Below are 18,445 nucleotides of genomic sequence, written 5' to 3'. Positions count from 1 at the left end.
TCCTTCACTTGGTGTGGTGTTGCTTTATGGCTGATGGCACCTGCCACCTTCCATCCCAGAGGCAGCTGCATTTCAACGGAGCTCAAAGGGATGCCAGTGTCTAAGCGCTTGTGGACGGAGTCCAGGCTGGTTTCTCAGGAGTTCAGCCGAGGCAAGGTAGGGCGAAGCTGGCTTTAAGCCACCCCGAGCAGCTCAGGCTCCAGGCTGAACTGGGGGCCACAGCACAGCTCTCCCTTATGGCCGCCGTACACAGCGGGCTCTAGGTGCTCTGGCCACTCGCACGCCTGCCCCCAGCACAGCCCTCTGCCATTTCCAGCGCTGGAGGGAGATTGCGCAGGATCAGATGGAGCAGCTCTGCATGGGTGGGGGGGGAATTCCGCCAGGGGTTGTTCCAACCCCTTTGTGCCCCAGGAGATGCAGATGGGGCCTTGTTAGCTCGTCATTGTTCAGCTGCCGGGCGGGGGTGTCTCCAGCTCATGCTCAGGCAGGTTATGTCTCCCTCCGGGCGAGGCTCTGCTACGGAGGAAGGATGGAGAACTGAGCAGTAAGCAGGGGGCAGTGCTGGCCCAGCTCAAGAGGGAGGGACCCTGTAGAAGTACCCGTCCGGCTGCTACTCCCAGACCTGGCGAGAGACACTGGCTTCTTCCAGATTTATTTCCAAAGATGCTCTGGTCTCAGATGGAGTCTCTGTCCGTGACTGATGGGTTCACCAGCCTTGAAACACGGCTGCTTTGATAAATGGACTGAGAGGCAGAAGCTGTCTAGTTCCATGATCATGCTTGTGGCTTCTGCAGAAGCGGGAGCTTGTAGTCGCATGCGGCAGCCCCCTGGGAGCTGGCACTAAGCTAGGCTGGTCCATGGCTGTGGGGAGCAGCAATGCTAAGCAGGCAGTCCTGGCCAAGCTGGAGAGAATACAGCTGAGGTCCAGCTTTGCCAACTCTTCCAATTGTCTCTCAATGTTTGGGGGGTTTCTCAGAGCCCCAGATCATGGTGCCAGAGGACTGTGAGAATCTTGGCTTTCTTTTTAAAGTGAGCCCATGTCTAGCCCTCAGGATTGCAGAGAGCAGCCGGAAAACAGGAACTCTAAAGGCTACGAACCAAAGACAAGAACCCAACAGTTTCAACGTCTGTTTTTGGGGGGCCGGACTTGAGTTTTGTTCACTTTGGGGTGGTGATTCTGCAGGCCTAGAGCTGATGTGGACTCTGAATCTGGTAGAGATGGGCCCAGCCACACCCAGGTTCCCCCTACTCTCTCCCCACCTCTCCTCTGGCTGAAGGTGACCAGACAGCAAAATGTGAAAAATCAGGACAGGGGGTGGGGTAATAGAAGCCTATATAAGAAAAAGACCCAAAAATCGGGACTGTCCCTATAAAATTGGGACATCTGGTCACCCTACTCTGGCTGGACCTGAAGCCCTGACAGCTCTGGTTTCTGCGGGCAGGTTTCTAATCCAGGTCACTGCCTGTCCAGGATGCAGGCAGGATATGGCCCTCACAAGCCTCTTCCTGCCTCCTCAGCTGATGCACTTCTATCTCCCCAAACCTTCTGTTTCCTTCTCCCTCACCAGAGCCAAGCTAGACATTAACCCCTTAGCACCTTGGTGGAGATGGATTTGTCAGTGCCTCTCTCTCCACCAATCTCCATGCAGGGGGTTTGCAGACGCCCTGCTCTATTGCTGGGCTCCAGACCACGAGGGGCTAGGAATCAGATCTCCACCCCTCTCCGGAAAGCTTAAGCAAGGCTTGGGAGCAGGCCCCACCCAGGGGGTCTGTGGTGGGAGAAGGTGGTGTGTAACACTTGGTTGAGAGAGACCAGGGCTCCTGTGGACTATAAACACAGCTGAACTCTTGAGTGGGAAAGAACAGAGACACGGGACCAGCCTGCTTAAAGAGTGTCAAGCTACTGCAGGAAACCCCCTCCCCTGCTAACGGCTCCAGAGCCACATGGCCCAGTGTGCTTGAGGTTAGGGTTGCCCATTTTGGTTGGACGTATTCCTGGAGGTTTCATCATATGACATTAATCTTTAATGAAAGGTCAATCTTTAATCCTGGAGGGTTGGCAACCCAGGCTCCAGACACCACCAACAAAATAAATGGATTTCTTCAAGCGCAGAAGCTGGGGGAGGGGTGAATGAGGTCAGATAGTTTAACGGGCTGGGACAGTGCTCAGCTGCCACCTAATCAACCTTTCATTGTCCTCATTCTCCAGGAACCTGTGGTGCGGGGTGGGGGGGTGCCTCCCAGTGGGACAATCTCTCTTCACAACCCCTTGAGGTCTACACTGGAATATCCCCTCAGGACACTGGACCAACAAACCGCAGCAAAAACCACCACCACCACCACCCAGAAACACAAGGATGCTCCACGGGCCAAGAAAGCAAATCACCCCTTTGGGGTGTGGGGGGGTGTCATTCCTCCATAGCTCAGGAGGGGTGACAAGCTGGTGGGGCACAAGGGTTGAACGAAGTCTCTGGGATCCTCCGTCTATTGTGCCTACTTGTCTTTTGGCACATAGCTGACCCAGGAGCCTTGTTGATAGGCTCTGGCAGCAGACAGGGAAATTCAGTCCAGCCAGCATAGGGAGCGTGTCATCCACACACACCCTCCCACTCCCCCACATGGATGGGAAGTTTGCTGTCAAGACCCCACCTACCTGGCAGCCTCCACTATAGTTCTCTCCCCTTCCACTTCTCAATCCCTCCTCCCAGTCACTGACCCAGTCATTCGCTCTGTACGTTAACAGGGTTTCTGAAATAAAAGGGACGCTCACAGTTGCCCAATACCTCTGCCCTCAGCCACCTTTAGTTATTAGTGGTTCACTCAGCTAAAGTGACATTGACGAGCTAAGTTAAAAGTCACCCAGAGACACAAAATTCACTGTTCGCCCAAACGAGCCCACGTCATCTCCACATCCCACCACCGGCTGGGGCAAAACCAGGCTTAGGGAAAGGGAACAATGCTGCCCAGGAGCATCAACTCCTCTGGGCTGCCCTACTGCAGAACAACCCGTATGTCCCCTATAGCCATACTTCTAAAGCCGACCTTGGCCTTGGCGGTTAAGAAAAAAGCAATGCCCGAGGGCACTAAGAAACGCCCTCCTCCCATGCAAACAGGGCTATTCTAACAAGTGGGACCTTTGTCCTAAACCTTGCACACCCCTCCCTGCCGTGCCCAGACTAGCCACCCATACCGGGCACTAGACCTCAGTCTGTGGTGCAGGCTAGGCCCTGGCCTCTTGCCAGCCTGAGTCACAGCCACCAGCTCCTGCCCGAGGGTGTCAGACTGGCAGAGGGTGAATGGGACTATTAATAGACCAGCCGCTTGCCCAAAGCAGGCGCAATGTGGTATGAGGGGGTGACGGGGACGGGTCAGGAGACCCCAGCGTGTACACAAACTCCAAGCAGCGTCTGCAGAAGAGGCGAGAGCCCTGATAAGTGAGGCTTGTAAAGCAGCATTGCAAGCTGGTGAGCTCATCCAGTACTGCCTTGACGGATGGCTCTGGAGTTGGGGTGCATGAAGCTAGGATCCGGACCGGCACTGAGGGCTCCTTTGTTTTCCCCTCGGCTGTCCCCGCCTGTCTCCCTTGTTAAACGCACACCAAAATACAAATTGAAGGGGGGAAAAGCCAATCAAAGAGGCCTGTGATCCCAGCTGGGGGCATGCGAGTCGCTGAGCTGAGTCTGCCCTGGGGGAGGGGAAGGAATTAATTTCCGAGCTCGTTAGGCTCCCAGCCCAGATAAGGTTAATGTGGTGGCTGCAGGAAATGAGAGAGGAGACTGTCTGAGGCTTGGTTCTCAAGGGGCTCTCCCCCACCCCCATTTTGCCAGCAACTTTTGCTAGAGTTTGGGGTGCTAGGCAGGTAACCAACCTCCACTGACAGTGGGGAGTCTCATCTTCACCCTCACCTTCTCATTTACAATGGGGTGGTGCATGGTAGCAGGGAAATGCCAGGACCTTCCTACTCTTCAAGAGGGTACAGCCATGATACAGGGGGCTGGGGGCAATGGGGTAGTATATGGCACCTTGCTAAAGGGAAGATGCATCAAGGAAAGTCCCAGTTAAGGCAGGGAAATCTGAGACATTAGGTGTGCCTTGCATCTTCCCTCCCAACAATGCAGGATTGCTCCCTGTACTGTGTTCTCCCATCTAAAATAGCTCAAGAAATGAGGCTTCTATCATTTTGTGAATTTTGTGTCTGCTGGCCAGGCCCTGTGGAAAGCACTCAAACCCTTTCCCTCCCCCGTTTCTGGAAGGCACCAGCACTGACCCACACAGCTCTATTAATGCTGAGGAAACCCAGGCAGCCATTCACTTCACCCCACACACACCTCCAAACCCTGTTCCCTTTAATGGGTTCCCTTCTGCTCTCATAGTTGCTCATCAGTTTGTATCTGAGCATAGTATAAACCCTAGGTAGGCTCCCACAATATTGCTCTGCTTCACTCAGCACTGTACAAGTGCTCTGTTCAGCCATGGACAAGTCCTCTCCAGCCGGTAAGACTTGGATCACTGGAAGGAGTAGAGGGAAGAAGAAAGGATGCCGGGTCAGCAGAAATGGACTTTGCATTAGCATAGTTCAGAGTCCCACCTCCCAGCACTGAAGCCCAAGTGACTAGATTGTCACCCGGAGGCAAATGACTCAATGGCAGGATGGAAACAACTTCCAAGACAAATACAACCAGTTAGCAGAGATCTACCTTCGTAAAATAGATTGTAATAGTTTGCCCTTCTCTAGCACCATCCATCATAGGAGCTGAAGCTCTGTACAGACATTAATTAATCCTTCTACAACCCTGTCAAAGTAGGCAAGTATTTTTACACTGATTTTGCAGATGGGGCAACCGAGGCATAGATCAATCACATGAGTTGCTCACGGTCACACAGCAGACCAGTGATAGACCAGGAAAAGGAATCTTTCTATTAGTAGATCACAGTCAGAAGTGGTCTTAGCTGTTTTGCCAGCAGGGCAGAAGAGCTTTTCACCCCCCTTCCTCCCCCCCCCCCCCAAAAAAAAAACCAAAACAGCAGAGCAAACAAAAGAGCTGGACAATCGAGAGCAGAGCAATATATATATATAGCCAAGTGGCAAGCAGTTCAGTGCCCCCTGGAGGTCGGTACCCCAGTCCTGATTGCACTCCCTCATGGATATTAAAGAAGTGACATAAGCAAATCTACTTCTCTGAGATTTCTCTTTGCCCAAGAAATTGAAGACTCAGACCAGAGGCCCCCCCGGGAACCAGAGCACCGAGGCAGGGGCTGTGCAAGGCCTTCCAAATGGCCTGGTGTTTTGGGGGGTTTAATGTTCCGAGTGGCTGGGTGTCTCGTGTTCTCCCTCGAAAGCATTTGTGTCAAACAAACAATTCTGGCCTCAGGGGCTCGATCAGCCGCAACTGTGAAACCACAGAGCCCTGGAACAGAAACAACAACTGAGACATCAAAAGGGCCTTCCTGCTCCCCAGAGGGGAAACTGAACTCCACATCAAAGCTGGCCAGAGGGTCTGAGCAGGTGAATGCAACCAACAGGAGACCCCATGCCCTCACCACAGAGAAGTAGCCTAGCTGATGAGGCATCTATAGGGGGCTTCCTGCTCTTATCTGGCTTTAATGAATGGCTCTCACCTGTTTGTTTCTTCAGGGACTTCACTAACTCGCAACTGCTTGTTTTTAACCCCAGACTTAGTTACCTGGAGCCCTGCGGGGCTGAGAGGCCCCTGGAAGTAGGTGAGTCTAGGATGGAATAGTGACAGAGGCCTTTCTAGGGCAGGGGAAGCCTGGTCCCTCCCTTGGTATCCTGGACCTTCCCCAAGAGGGAGCTGGTTTCCAGCCACTGCTTTTGGGATTTGGAAAAGGGAGGGAGGGATTTTTAGTTTGTGGGAGATAGGGAGTTGTGGAAGCAGCTGGTTTGGTGCTGGCACTGACTGCCATAGCGGGGAAGCGGAGGTGACTCAGCTGAGCTGTTGTGGGAAGCCCAAGCCTGGAGTAGCAGAGGTCAGGACTGAGATGCATTGGCAGAGCCAGTGAGGTGGGACAGCACTGGTCTGCCCACACCATGCCTGGCTCTGGCCAGTGCTATCAGCCCTTCGCTTTCTTGAATGCCAAAAATACCCCACCAGAAAGCAGATGCGCTGGCTTCCCTGCTGGCTGTGCAGTCAGCCCAACCCCTTCGGGGGTTGGGGGGGAGGGTTGTTTCTATCCTCCTGTGCAGAAGGGAGAGACTTGACCAGTCCTGCCATCGTGGGTGTACCTCCTCTTCTGTTTTGTTTCTTCAGTGCAGAGAGCTCTATCTTTGGAGCACCGCTATTTCCTCGGGGGGACGGGGGACATTCCCACATTGCTGTGCCATAAAGGCATTGTTTGGTAGCAGTTAGCAGCTGCTGGCCCTCCTCCGCGGTGCTGCTGCTAGGCGCACTCCCATCCAACCTGCAAAGAGCAGGGCACAGGAGAGCTTTTGCAGCAGTTTCCCAACCAGCAGAGCCTCAGGGAGGTTTGTTTCACTTGGAAAGGGCAGTGGCCGGACTCGTGGCATTGATCCATACACACGGGCTGGTGAAACTACTATATGATAAGGCCCAGCCACTTACAAGGACAGGTCCAAGCCGGTGGCTAGGAGTCTCACTGGGTTAATGCACTGGCCTTTCACCTTGGTTCTAATCCTGCCCGGAGGTCACAAGCAGGATATAGAGGCCCTCGCCTGCCCCCATGTAGGACAGGTGGGCATGGTGCCCCCTCCCAAGCCTGATTGGCCAGGGAAGAGCTGTAATGAAAGTTGATGAGAAAGCATCTCTGGAACCCCCTGTATCTTCTCTGTGCTTGGACTCCCATCCCCAGGTCTGCAGCACTAGAATCACTGAGCTGCTGAAGCCCTGACGTCCTGTCCCTTCCTTCCTCTGGCTGGACATTTACAAGCATTTCCTTCCGATCACAGGTGAAGGCCAGGAGTGGGAGAGTGAATGGGGGAAAATGATGACCATTGTTTGTAGCTAAAATAAAATACACACTTCCCGTTGCTGTAGGCAGGGCCCCAAGACAATGCAGCTGCCAGTGGAGGGCTGTTTAGAGCAGCAAACAAACCAGCAATAAACAGAAACATTTATAGTGCTACTGACCCTTGGAAAGCTATAAATAGCCAGGGAGCCCAGGGACAGCCATGGAAGGGAGTGAAAATTGGGGAAGACCAGGGAAAAGGGAATTAGCCTGCTACATTTCACTTTTACAAAGGTGAAAAATCACCCCTGCTGGAATTGCTCAGCTGCCTGGATAGAGTAATGCACAGAGCAGCTCTGATAATGCAAGATTCATTTGCTTATCATTTATTCAGTGAAATGTGGCCAGCTTCATCAGATAAATTATTCCCATCCACTCTGCATCAAGGCTAGTCCTAAACAGACAGCCTGCGGGCCCATAGGGGATTCTTCACACTAGAAGCCAGTTCTCCTAACTCCCAGACCCCTGCCTGTCACACCATGCCTGGGTTTGGCTGTTCTGGCCACTTCAACTGTAGCTCACATCAAACTCGGGAGCCTGGTTTATTACAGCCAGGACGGTAGGTCAGGACACCATGGTTCTTCCCTACTGGTTTGGGAAGTGCTCTTAGATCTTTAGTGTGCACCTGGACAGCTCCCCAGAGAAGAGTCATGTGAAGTGAGCTGTAGCTCACGAAAGCTTACGCTCAAATAAATTTGTTAGTCTCTAAGGTGCCACAAGTACTCCTTTTCTTTATGTTGTGACCATGCAGGCCCCTGCAACATGCTCTCAGAGGCACTCCCCCAGTTCTGCTGCCTGCCTCCCTCCCAACCCATCCACAAGCCAGCATTCAAGGTCTTGTTTATTCACTGTAAAAAGCTGCGATTGCTGGAGCAATTTGCTCAGGGCCCCTGCTCGTTCCCCACACCTCTTCCATTCACAAGCTGCATTCTTTTCAGTGGGGAAGGAGGTGGAAGGGGTGGAAAGCACAGGCCCCAACAGGCAAGGAAGTTCCCTGGCGTTGGAAAGCTCGGCTCTCCCACCATTGTTCCTTTGTGTTGGCTGTATTATTTTGAACTTCCAGAAGAATTGTTATGAAGCTGGGAACCTGCAAAGTTTGCTCCCCATTGGGCCTCTCCCAACGCCTCAAGAGAGGTCCACTGGCACATGCTGTAGTGGGGATGGGTGTCCTAGGAGGACTAGGTGTAAACAGCTGGGGCAGCAAGAAACATGGCAGCAAAGAGGCTGAGAAACACAATGGGGAGAAGGAAGGACTTTCAGAATCCCCCACCACACCAAAGTCCCCCGCAGAGTGTGGGAATGGCGGGACTCCCTGTGACGCCTGCTCCCCACGAGATAGCGCTCATGCTGTTGGCCCCCCTCCCGACGTGGCTGCGTTTCAGTGGTGATGCGTGCATGCAGATGAAGCACCTTGGGACTCACTCTTCTCTAGAGTGCTTTGGTCATTAAGAAGCCCACTTAGGTCTTACAAGATGTTTCCAGAACCGAAGGCCTTGGGGATTCATGCAAGCCTAGTACCCATACTCAGGCTCATCTGGATTGTCTGGCTAGAGAACACCCAACCCTCATCCCCTTCTATTATTCAAGTGCTGAATACTCTGAGGACTGGGTTACTAGAGGCAGTTTGCCCTGGAAGAGCCTCTGCTAGGCTGAGGTGCTCCTTGCGTGGCCCCTGACCCCGACACCGTTGTTGCATTCTAGCGCCCCATTGCTGAGCAGGAGCCAATGCTAAGCTCTCCTAAAAAACCATCTCCACTCATCCCCACCCATGTGTGGATTTGCAAGCCTTCTGACCTCATTGGACCATCCCGGAAGGGAATTTACCCACCCCACACATACAGCAATCCTCCCTGCAGCCTCCCCAAACAGGGGACTCTAGGATCAGAGACTGGCCGGCTTTGCCTTTCAGAACAGGTTAAAAATCTCCACCATAAGCCAACATTGTGTGAGTCAAGAGAGGGATGTGTGTCTCCCTGTCCCGGTGTGGTGATTAATAGCCTTACCTGATAACGCTAGAAAAATCAGTCTTGAAGGATTAACATGAGAGCCACTCAAAGGCAGGGGGAAAAGGGGGGCGGTGTGGTCTCAGTTCACAATGTAATTGCTAGCTGGCTTCGCTTTTTACACAGGATGAAGGAGCCTGCAGGTTTCAGAAGAGGCCCACCGGCTCCTTTGTCCTGTCCCAGTGCTGGGGGAGAAGACATGGGAGAGCCAGAGATTAGATAGTAAGAAGGCTGCAATAGCACTGACCTACTATTCCTTCTTCACCCTTGGCTCCACCGCCGACCGTGACTCACTGCTGAAAACAGCTGGAAGCAATGGGCTCCCCTCTGGGCCAGGCTGAAATGCTAATGTAGATAGGCCCAGACCATTTTCAGTAGCGTTACAGCTGCCAACGTTGCTAGCTGCACTGCATTCAAGTTCAATTTGGCTCCTGACCTGAGGAGACCAGGAGTCCCCCTGTTGATAAACGATTGCCTGGAATGGACCATTTTCCTGGCATAAATAGGGCTTTTGCTAGGGAGCGCTTATCACTTATTAAGTGTCAAGTCTCTCAATTACACAGGAAGACGCAGAGATCCTGGTCCTAATTCTCAGTTACGAACTTGTGGCAGGAGCAAGGAGTGGGGAGGGGGCAGGACAGTGCAAGTCCAAAGTGAAGATGGGCCCTGGGAAGCCCACAATAGCTGTTGTTCAGTGTGTCCCACATGGCCTACACCCTTCCTCCTCCTGCCCCATTTTCTACGCCAGGGAACAGTGCTGGTTTAGAGCTCTTCCATCAGCTCAGCCCCTTCACCAGCCAGAGAGGCCCACAGAACAAACGGTATTCTCAGGGAGTTCATGCTACCCCCTTTAAGAAGCCAGAGCAGCAAAAAGGGGCCTTAGTGTAACAGGACGGGGCCTGCTACCTTCAGTTCATAAAACTGAGCGCACGTACCAACAGTCCAAGACCCAAGGAAGGGGCTGGAGGGAGAAGGCACCCACAGTTCTCCATTACAGTAAGGGATTCCAGCTCTGTTCAAGCTTATGCGGCATTTTGCTTTTAAGGTTGCCAACTGGCCCTTAGGAAGCAAACTACATATATCTCTACCATGTTCTCTAGTTTGGTAGGGGTCAAACCCCAAGTGGAGAGAGCTGGAGTTACAAACGATAAACTGATTTAGCACAAGAAGCCCTCCTCCTTTTGGACTCTCCAAGAGCCAGAACACACTGGATTTAGGGTAAAATCAGGCAATGTGATTGCAGCAGGTGTAGACATACCTGAGCTAGCTTTGATCTAGATAGCTCTAACAACAGCAGTAAAGCCACGGCAGCACAGGCTAGCCACTTGAGTACATAAACCAGGGTCCCAGGTGGGCTTGTACTCAGGCAGAAAGCCTGAGCTGACACCCACATTGCTGCGGCATCCCTGCTATTTGAGTTAGTGAAGTTACGTCTACACATGCTGCAGTCACACCTCTGACTGCAGTGTAGACGTACCCTAGAGACGGGGGTAGCTCCTCTGATTCCAGTGGAGTCCCTCCTGACTTACCCCAGCATGCATGAAAGGACACCTGTTGGGGCCTGATTGTCTGCTGAACCAGGGGTTTTACCAGCTGGCTCTTTAGCTCACACACACAGTGGGGTTCACTACCTGGCATTTAAATACTGTTTGCGTATACAGATAGTGAGGGAACAACAATTAAAAAAAACCCATTGTGCTTCTTTCCTGTTCCCCATGGGTGCCATTGGGAAAGCCCTGTAGGATGCGGGAGCATCAGGACACTGCTGTTGGGCAGTTTGGAAGCATTTGCACCCCTCTGCTCCCCACTTTGGTGCCACTCAAAGCTAAGGATTTGCAGATTATTGCAAGAAGCATAAAGGGGCTTGTGTGATCCTTTAGCTAATCACTTATGTATCTTCATCATTAAATGGATGGAAGTAGCCTGTGCATGAACCTCAAATCCACATCTAGTGACAGTAGGCAAAAACTCCAACTGACTTCAGAGCAACTCTACTCACTTAGACCAGGGCTGGATGAGGGCCAGCCCATTCTCCTCCTCCAGACTGACTTCTGTCAACTCTTTGCACCTCCAGAGGTAAGTCTTCAGCTCTGCGGAGTTTCGGTTTACCATCCCTTGCCCCACACATGAGCCCCTTCAGTTCAGTAGTCAGACTGATTTCTCATTTGTGGCACGGTAGCTCCAATGAAGTCTGGAGTCATGCCAGGGATGCACTTGGCTGAAGGAGTGGGGTGTTGACTAGCTTTCAATAATCCAGCTACTGGGATCATTTTCAAACAAATGAAAACTCCAGGCCTAGGGCACCTGGGGGGAGAAAAGTGTTGCTCTTCACAACAGCATAACCAAACAATGGCTCAGACCCAAGAGATTCAGAACTATACCCTGGCATTTCTAGTGCCTTTCTCTGAACTTGCTGAAAGAGGAAGGTCTTCCACTAGGTCACGTCCTTGTGGTTGTCTGCTTCTTATAGCATCAATAGAAACAGGGGTGAGGGAGTGGGTTATGGTCACTGTATACCGAACAAACACAGGTCAGCAGTTTGTACATGCAGCTAGTTTGCAGTTCCACATTCTGTCTGGGGAGTTGCAGAGTTTGTGCATGTAATTACGTGGCTTAAAGAAATACAAAGAGCTGGTATTTATTGTCACCTGTAGGGTTCAGAATTAACATTATATCAACGCGAAATGGGACACTTTGTGCTGCTCCAGACAGACATTCTGAGAAACCCCAGGCACTCACACTGGGAAACTTCTTCACAAGCACAAGGCCTATATATATATATATATTTTTTTTTTTTTTTTGAAGTAAAATTTTGCAGAATCAGAATCTGCCAAGGAGGCTGGATAATACCTAGATGGGAGTGGCCAGGAGTAGGACACCCCAACCTAGTCCAAAAAGCACTTGTGGCTTTTACCCACACAAAGCTTCAGCCCTAGAAAAGCCAGACTGAAGGCTCCAGCATCGGATTTGGATGGGCAACATACCTTTCCTCATATGACAGGTTTCAGAGTAACAGCCGTGTTAGTCTGTATTCGCAAAAAGAAAAGGAGTACTTGTGGCACCTTAGAGACTAACGAATTTATTTGAGCATGAGCTTTCGTGAGCTACAGCTCACTTCATCAGATGCATACCGTGGAAACTGCAGCAGACTCTATATATACACAGAGAATATGAAACAATACCTCCTCCCACCCCACTGTCCTGCTGGTAATAGCTTATCTAAAAGCCATTTCCAGCACAAATCCAGGTTTTCTCACCCTCCACCCCCCCCCACAAATTCACTCTCCTGCTGGTGATAGCCCATCCAAAGTGACAACTCTTTACACAATGTGCATGATAATGAAGTTAGGCCATTTCCTGCACAAATCCAGGTTCTCTCACTCCCTCACCCCCCTCCAAAAACCCACCCCCATACACACACAAACTCACTCTCCTGCTGGTAATAGCTCATCCAAACTGGCCACTCTCCAAGTTTAAATCCAAGTTAAACCAGAACATCGGGGGGGGGGGTAGGAAAAAACAAGAGGAAATAGGCTACCTTGCATAATGACTTAGCCACTCCCAGTCTCTATTTAAGCCTAAATTAATAGTATCCAATTTGCAAATGAATTCCAATTCAGCAGTTTCTCGCTGGAGTAGCCATGCTGAAGTCAATGGAATAGCCCATGTGCCTAGAGACTAACTGCATAAGCAAGGGTCTGCTCTTGCAGACCCCGATTGCAGTTTGGTTGCAGAGTCAGTTGCTGTCATATTTAGACGTGAACTTGGAGCAAGACTAAATTTAAGACATTTTAGTGACTCAAGTCATTTTTCAACCAGTGAAACTCCGAACTAGCAATTAGAGCAGGGGACTGGGAGTCAGACTTCCTAGATTCTACACTGACTTCTGCCATTGGCTCAGTGACAGATCTTGGGTAAGTCACCTCCCCCTGACCCTGCTCAGTGCCTCAGTTTCCCCATTGCTAAAAAAAAAGGATTTGTTGTGAAGCTTAATACTTTTAAAATGCTTGGGGGTGTGTAGATGAAAGATCCAGGAGAAGGGCTAATTATGTATTTTCTAGAGTTCCCAAATTAGGTTGTTTTTACTGGCATGAGCATCACACATGTGGACAGTAGGGATGTGCACGCACAGATACTTTAAAGAAAGCGCGTGTGTGTAAGATTTAATGGATGTTAACAAGAATAGCTAAGAGAAATGTATGCAGTGGCGTAGTCCTATCGGTCCAAGGATATTGAAGGGACAAGGTGGATGAGGTAATATCTTTTACTGGACCAACTTGTGCTGGTGAGAAAGACCAGCTTTCCAGTTTACACAGAGCTCTTCTCTTCCGGTCTGGGAAAGGTACTCCGAGTGTCACAGCTAAATACAAGGTGGGACAGATTGTTGAGCTTAAGCAGTTAACACATATGTCAAGGGACCACTTAAAGTCAAGTGGCCTGTTGACACCCCTCCAGTCAAAGAGGGAAAAAGATGGGGGGGAGGCAGCTGGGGGTCATTGTTAGTGGGTTACAGGTTGTTGTAACAAGTCATAAATCCAGTGTGTCGATTCAGTCCCTGATTTTTAGAGTCTAGCTAAATTATGAATTCAAGCTCCTAAACTCATCTGTTGAAGGTGTTGTGGAGGTTTCTTCTGAGGATGAGGGGAGGGAGAGAGAGAGAGAGAATGATAGTTTTGTAAAAAGTGTTCACCCACAAGTGACAGGGTGTTTTTCTCTTATCATTATCCCCATGTTAATCACTGCACTCTGGAATGAACTGTCTGGGGTAAACATCTTTAACGGTCCCTTGAAAGAGATGTCAACTACTCATGCTAAACTCTTTTCAGCCCTGTATTTAGTCCACCCTGTATCTGTTTACACTATGGACCTTACAGCTGCACTGGTGTAGCTGCGTGATCTCCCGTGTAGCCGCATGATCTCAATGTAGAGAGAGCTCTCCCATTGACATAATTAAACCACCCCCAACGAGCAGCGGTAGCTATGGCAGTGGGAAAGCATCTCCCACCCACATAGCGCTGTCCACACCGGCACTTTTGTTGGTGTAACTTATGTCACTCAGAGGGGTGTTTTCCACACGTAAATTATACTGACAAAAATGCTAGTGTAAACACAGCCTCACCTACCTTGTCTCTCTAATAGAGATAGAAGAATACAGCTGCCTTCACACTGATTCATAGAAATGGAAAAGCCCCATTAGGTTACCTAAATCCATCTCCTGCCATTGGAGAATTGTTCTCTTCGGTATATTCTCCAGTGTGTAATAGAGAATAGCTGCACAAATTCAAAACGTGAGCTATCCAGATAATTATTAACAGATCATTTAAACTCACACAAAACATCCCCAGTAATTGAATTGGATATAAAAAATAAATTAAATTCACACAGCTAGATACACAAGGGTTTGATGGTTTCTTTAGAGACCTTGAAGTCTGAGGATGGGGAGGTGCCTGAGAAAGAGATTATTAGCAGACTCTCTGAAAGGTTTTTGTGGTTTGTTACAGCTAACCAAGGAGAAAAAGCAAACTGAACTCTCCTGAAATGGACAAGTTGCAGCTGTCGGTCCACTGGCCAGAAGGGGGCTATTGTTTTGGATTTTCTTTGGCTGAGTAAAACAAAACAAAGAAAATACACTACTGTATATATTCACGAACAGCGATGCCATGCCTGACTGCCCCTTGTGCAATGTAGAACAGGTCTGCTCACCTGCTATGGGAGACCCCTGCAGCTCAAAGCCATAGTGTGGCAAGTGGCTCCATCAGTGATGAATTGCCCAACTTTGATCAGTTCCTATACCAGCCTTTGCCCCCCCTTACCTCATCTGCTCTACAGCTATATACAAACACACACAAACCCGCATTGTTTCCCAACCTGGTTACAAACATGGTTCCAATCTGTAGTATTGACTGGATTGTAACCATAGCCCATAGCTTTATAGGTACTTGAGACAGATTTTGCCCAGGTAAGGATTACACGTTTGGGTCATTTGATTAAAGGCCAAATTATAATCTCATGTACAGTGTAAATCTGGAGTAGCCCCATTGAAGTCAATGGAGTCACACCAGTGTAAATCTGTTGCAATAGAGATCAGAATGTGGGTGTATATTTACAACCACTCGCTTGAGAGCACTTCATGAGGTCTTAAACAATGAATGAAGAGAGAGGGCTGAAATGCCCTTTTAAAGGAATAGCCAGCCAGGGTGCAGACCTGCTGAGTAATGTATAAAAACAAACAAGACCAAAGGAGCGAGTGTTCAGATTACTCAGAACCCAGAGTAAACTCTCTTTTTCAAGCCAAATGCTGGCATCGGTCTCTTCAAAACAAACCCTGTGGAGTGCAGAAAGCAGCAGGTTTGCCTGGCCTCCGTGCATGGCCCTCCCCTTAGATAGGGGACAAGGGCCCAGGAGACCACAGAGACTGGAGCAGGGAGCTGCTCAGTGGCACAGTTCTGGAGGGCAAGCCAACACAGAGAGCCAGACCCCCTGTCAGGAGGGAAATGCCTCCCCCACCCCCCCGTAGTCTCTTTAAGCCCCCAATTAAAGCTGCCCCAAGGGACATGCATTTCCGGTACTGGGGTTTTCTTTCCTGGATTGGTGTTGATTTTGGGAAACGAAAGGATGCAAATAGCTCATGAATAAAACCCACAGACAAGGGGGCTTCAAAGAGCCTCCGGGAAGCTGCAGCCAAACAGACAAGGACAGAGGTTTCCATCACCTCCTCTGGGAGGCAGAGAACAAACACGCAAACAGGAAGGGCCCCGTAGTATGGTAACACAGCTATTTATGCCTTCAAAGCACTCAGTGACCAGCTCTCTAGTGAGCTGTCCCAACCCCCAGCGAAGGAAAGGTCCATATCCTTAGCCCTATTTTGAAGATGGGGAAATTGAGGCAGACAGCCACGTGTGATACTTATACAAAGGGGGGACTGCCATCTAACTAGCGATGCCCTCACAGAGGTGACCTTAACAGAAACGTTCTGGGCTCATCAGAAGATTTCTCAGTGGAGTTAAAACGAAGGGATACCCACTGGGCAGTTGGATCTCAGGAGCTACCGATAGGCTGCTGAGGACAAAAAGCTATCTCTACAAGCACTACGAGAACCTGGAGGCAACATCAGGAAACCCTCCCAGGCCGAAGCTTCCTCACTGCCAGAGCCATTAGCTCATGGTGCTGGGAGAGGATCCAAAATATTGGGTTTGTCTTTGCTTACCCACCTCTCTCTCAGAAACCCTTCGGCTCCACCGTGCCTCCCCCATCAACCTCAAGCTCCAGGACAGCTAAGATCACCGCTAATTGTGTTCACTGCGGTGGAAATTCTGCACACTCAGCACTCCAGGGCTCAGTTACTCCAGCCATCATTACAGCTGGCCCCCTGGCATCACTTACTGCTGAACGCTGCAGAGACAAGGGCATGGCCTCGATGGTTAGCAAGGCACAAAGGTGGATCTCTAGAGATCCTGTAGGGCTTGAGTATCCTCTGGAAGGGGGTGGGGACCCTCCACTCCTATTAAAGTCAATGGGAGCTGAAACCACTCACAACCCTGCAGGATTAGGCTCATATAGATGTCACACAATATCCCAATATGCTTAGGGTTAAATAATCCATCTTCAGGAGAGAACAGCTGAGGAAGGGGGAAAATAAGACACAGAAAAAATATGTTTAGATTTGGCAGAATCAGTGAGGGGACATGGGGAGACTGGTCCAGACTTCCATGAGCTGCAGAGCAGAAGGCTCTTTCACCAGCTGTGGCCAGAACGGATGAACAGAAAACATGAAGCTGTCGCTAGAGCAGCGGAGGATGGAGCAGAGTGAGATCCAGCCCATGAGGTCAGCAAACCCACAGAGAGTTTAAAACCCCCTCACCCTGGGCAGTTTTGACCTAGAACCTGAGAACGAGCGGGGAGCCAAAGGGGCTGTGTATACAAGACACACAGTGCAAATGACTTCTGAGCACCACAGGAGAGCAGCACAGAGTCTGTCGATGGCTCAGCCACCCTCAATAGCCCAGAGTGGGAGCTCCTTTTCAGAATTCTTTGCCAACCTTAGATTTTTTCCTGAAGCGAGGAGTTCCCGCTATACAGAGTCTCAGTTTAAAATAATAAATTTTTAAAAAAAGCACAAGAAGAATTTGGAGGCACAGAGTTACATGAAAAAGTTCCCCAAAGCACCACTTTCTATGCCTGGCAAAGGCTGGCATGTGCAGCAGGCATGACTGCCACTGCACCCAACTAAACAGTGTTAGCAAGTGACCAGGAGCCCAAGGGCTGCTCTTAGTTTACACAACCTGGATCAAATTGCAGCACAGCCACCACAGCACCCTACACCTTGAGCTAAGCAGCTACTGAAGAGCAGGATGCCGTGGCGAATGTGTGCAGGTAGCACTTTGCTCGCTATCAATACACAGCATTGGTGTTTCGCAGGGAAAGTTGACATATTAGAGGGCCACAGAGAAAGCAAAGCTGCATGCTTGGGACAGCAGTGTGGTAGAAGGAGATTCTCCCATGAATGACTGTGCACACTGAAGGGATATTGTGGCCTGTGATTTGTGTTCCCCAATAGGTTCCTTCGAGCCCAGCTGAGAGCAGGATAAGGGTATTTTCTCAGCTGAGACCAGCCCTTCCCTTTCCGCTCATTGCGGAATGCCATCAGAAGAATCAGGTGCAGCATCAAGGTCGTGGATTTCCTATCAGCTTAACCCTTCCTGTGCTGGAGAGGACAAGCCAGCTTATAAACTTAACCAGGAAAAAAACCCCAAACAAAACCAAGACACCGTATAGTCTTGGACGCATGCGGAGATTTCTGATTGGCGATCATTGATGTCACGCAGGTTTATAGACAACAGATCTGGGCATTTCCAAGTCTGCATTCAATTTCAGGACACAGTGCCTGCTCAGGGGACAGGAATTGGGGTTGGTGGTGTGTGTGGTAGCTTCTATTCCTGACTAGAGCAAGTCCTAAGCAGGTTTCTATCCCATGCTGTGCCTCAGTTTCCCACTCTGTAAAATGATACTAGGTCGCTACAAAGTACTGGCAATGAAATTCAAGCCCCTTGAAATGAGATGTCACATTTTGGTTTATTTCATTGAAATTTTACCAAAAACTTGCAAAGTTCCAGGATTTTAAAAGTTCAAAAATCCAGAAGCACCCCCCACCACACACACACTAGTCGAACCTTCCTTCCTAATGAATTACCAGGATGTCTCCCTGCTGTTCTGACTCTTGATTAGCAAAAGACATTTGGTGTCACCCAGCAGTTGGGTTTACTGCGGTTCTGCTTTCAGGACCGAGTGTGTGAAAACAATGCTGTTGGAGGAAGAAAACCCATGGCATTTGTAAAATTTCTAATTGCAAAATTCATTACAGCAAAGATTAATTTTCACATCAGACTATATGAAACATCAATAGTCTCACTTATTTCCAGCAGAAGCCTGCCTTTTGTTTTTTTGCAACAAATGTTATG

General features: G+C 49.9%; 1 protein-coding gene across 3 annotated transcripts in view; it reads right to left on the bottom strand.

Moving 5' to 3' along the window:
* The window catches only part of AFAP1L1 (actin filament associated protein 1 like 1), a 55,716-nt gene that overhangs the window by 31,212 nt on the left and 6,059 nt on the right, over window positions 1-18,445 (bottom strand). The window lies entirely within an intron of this gene.

This window comes from Eretmochelys imbricata, chromosome 8 (assembly GCF_965152235.1).
Source record: "Eretmochelys imbricata isolate rEreImb1 chromosome 8, rEreImb1.hap1, whole genome shotgun sequence".
NCBI lineage: Eukaryota > Metazoa > Chordata > Testudines > Cheloniidae > Eretmochelys > Eretmochelys imbricata.
Note: the sequence above shows the minus strand (reverse complement) of the source record. Positions and strands in the feature narration are given on the sequence as shown.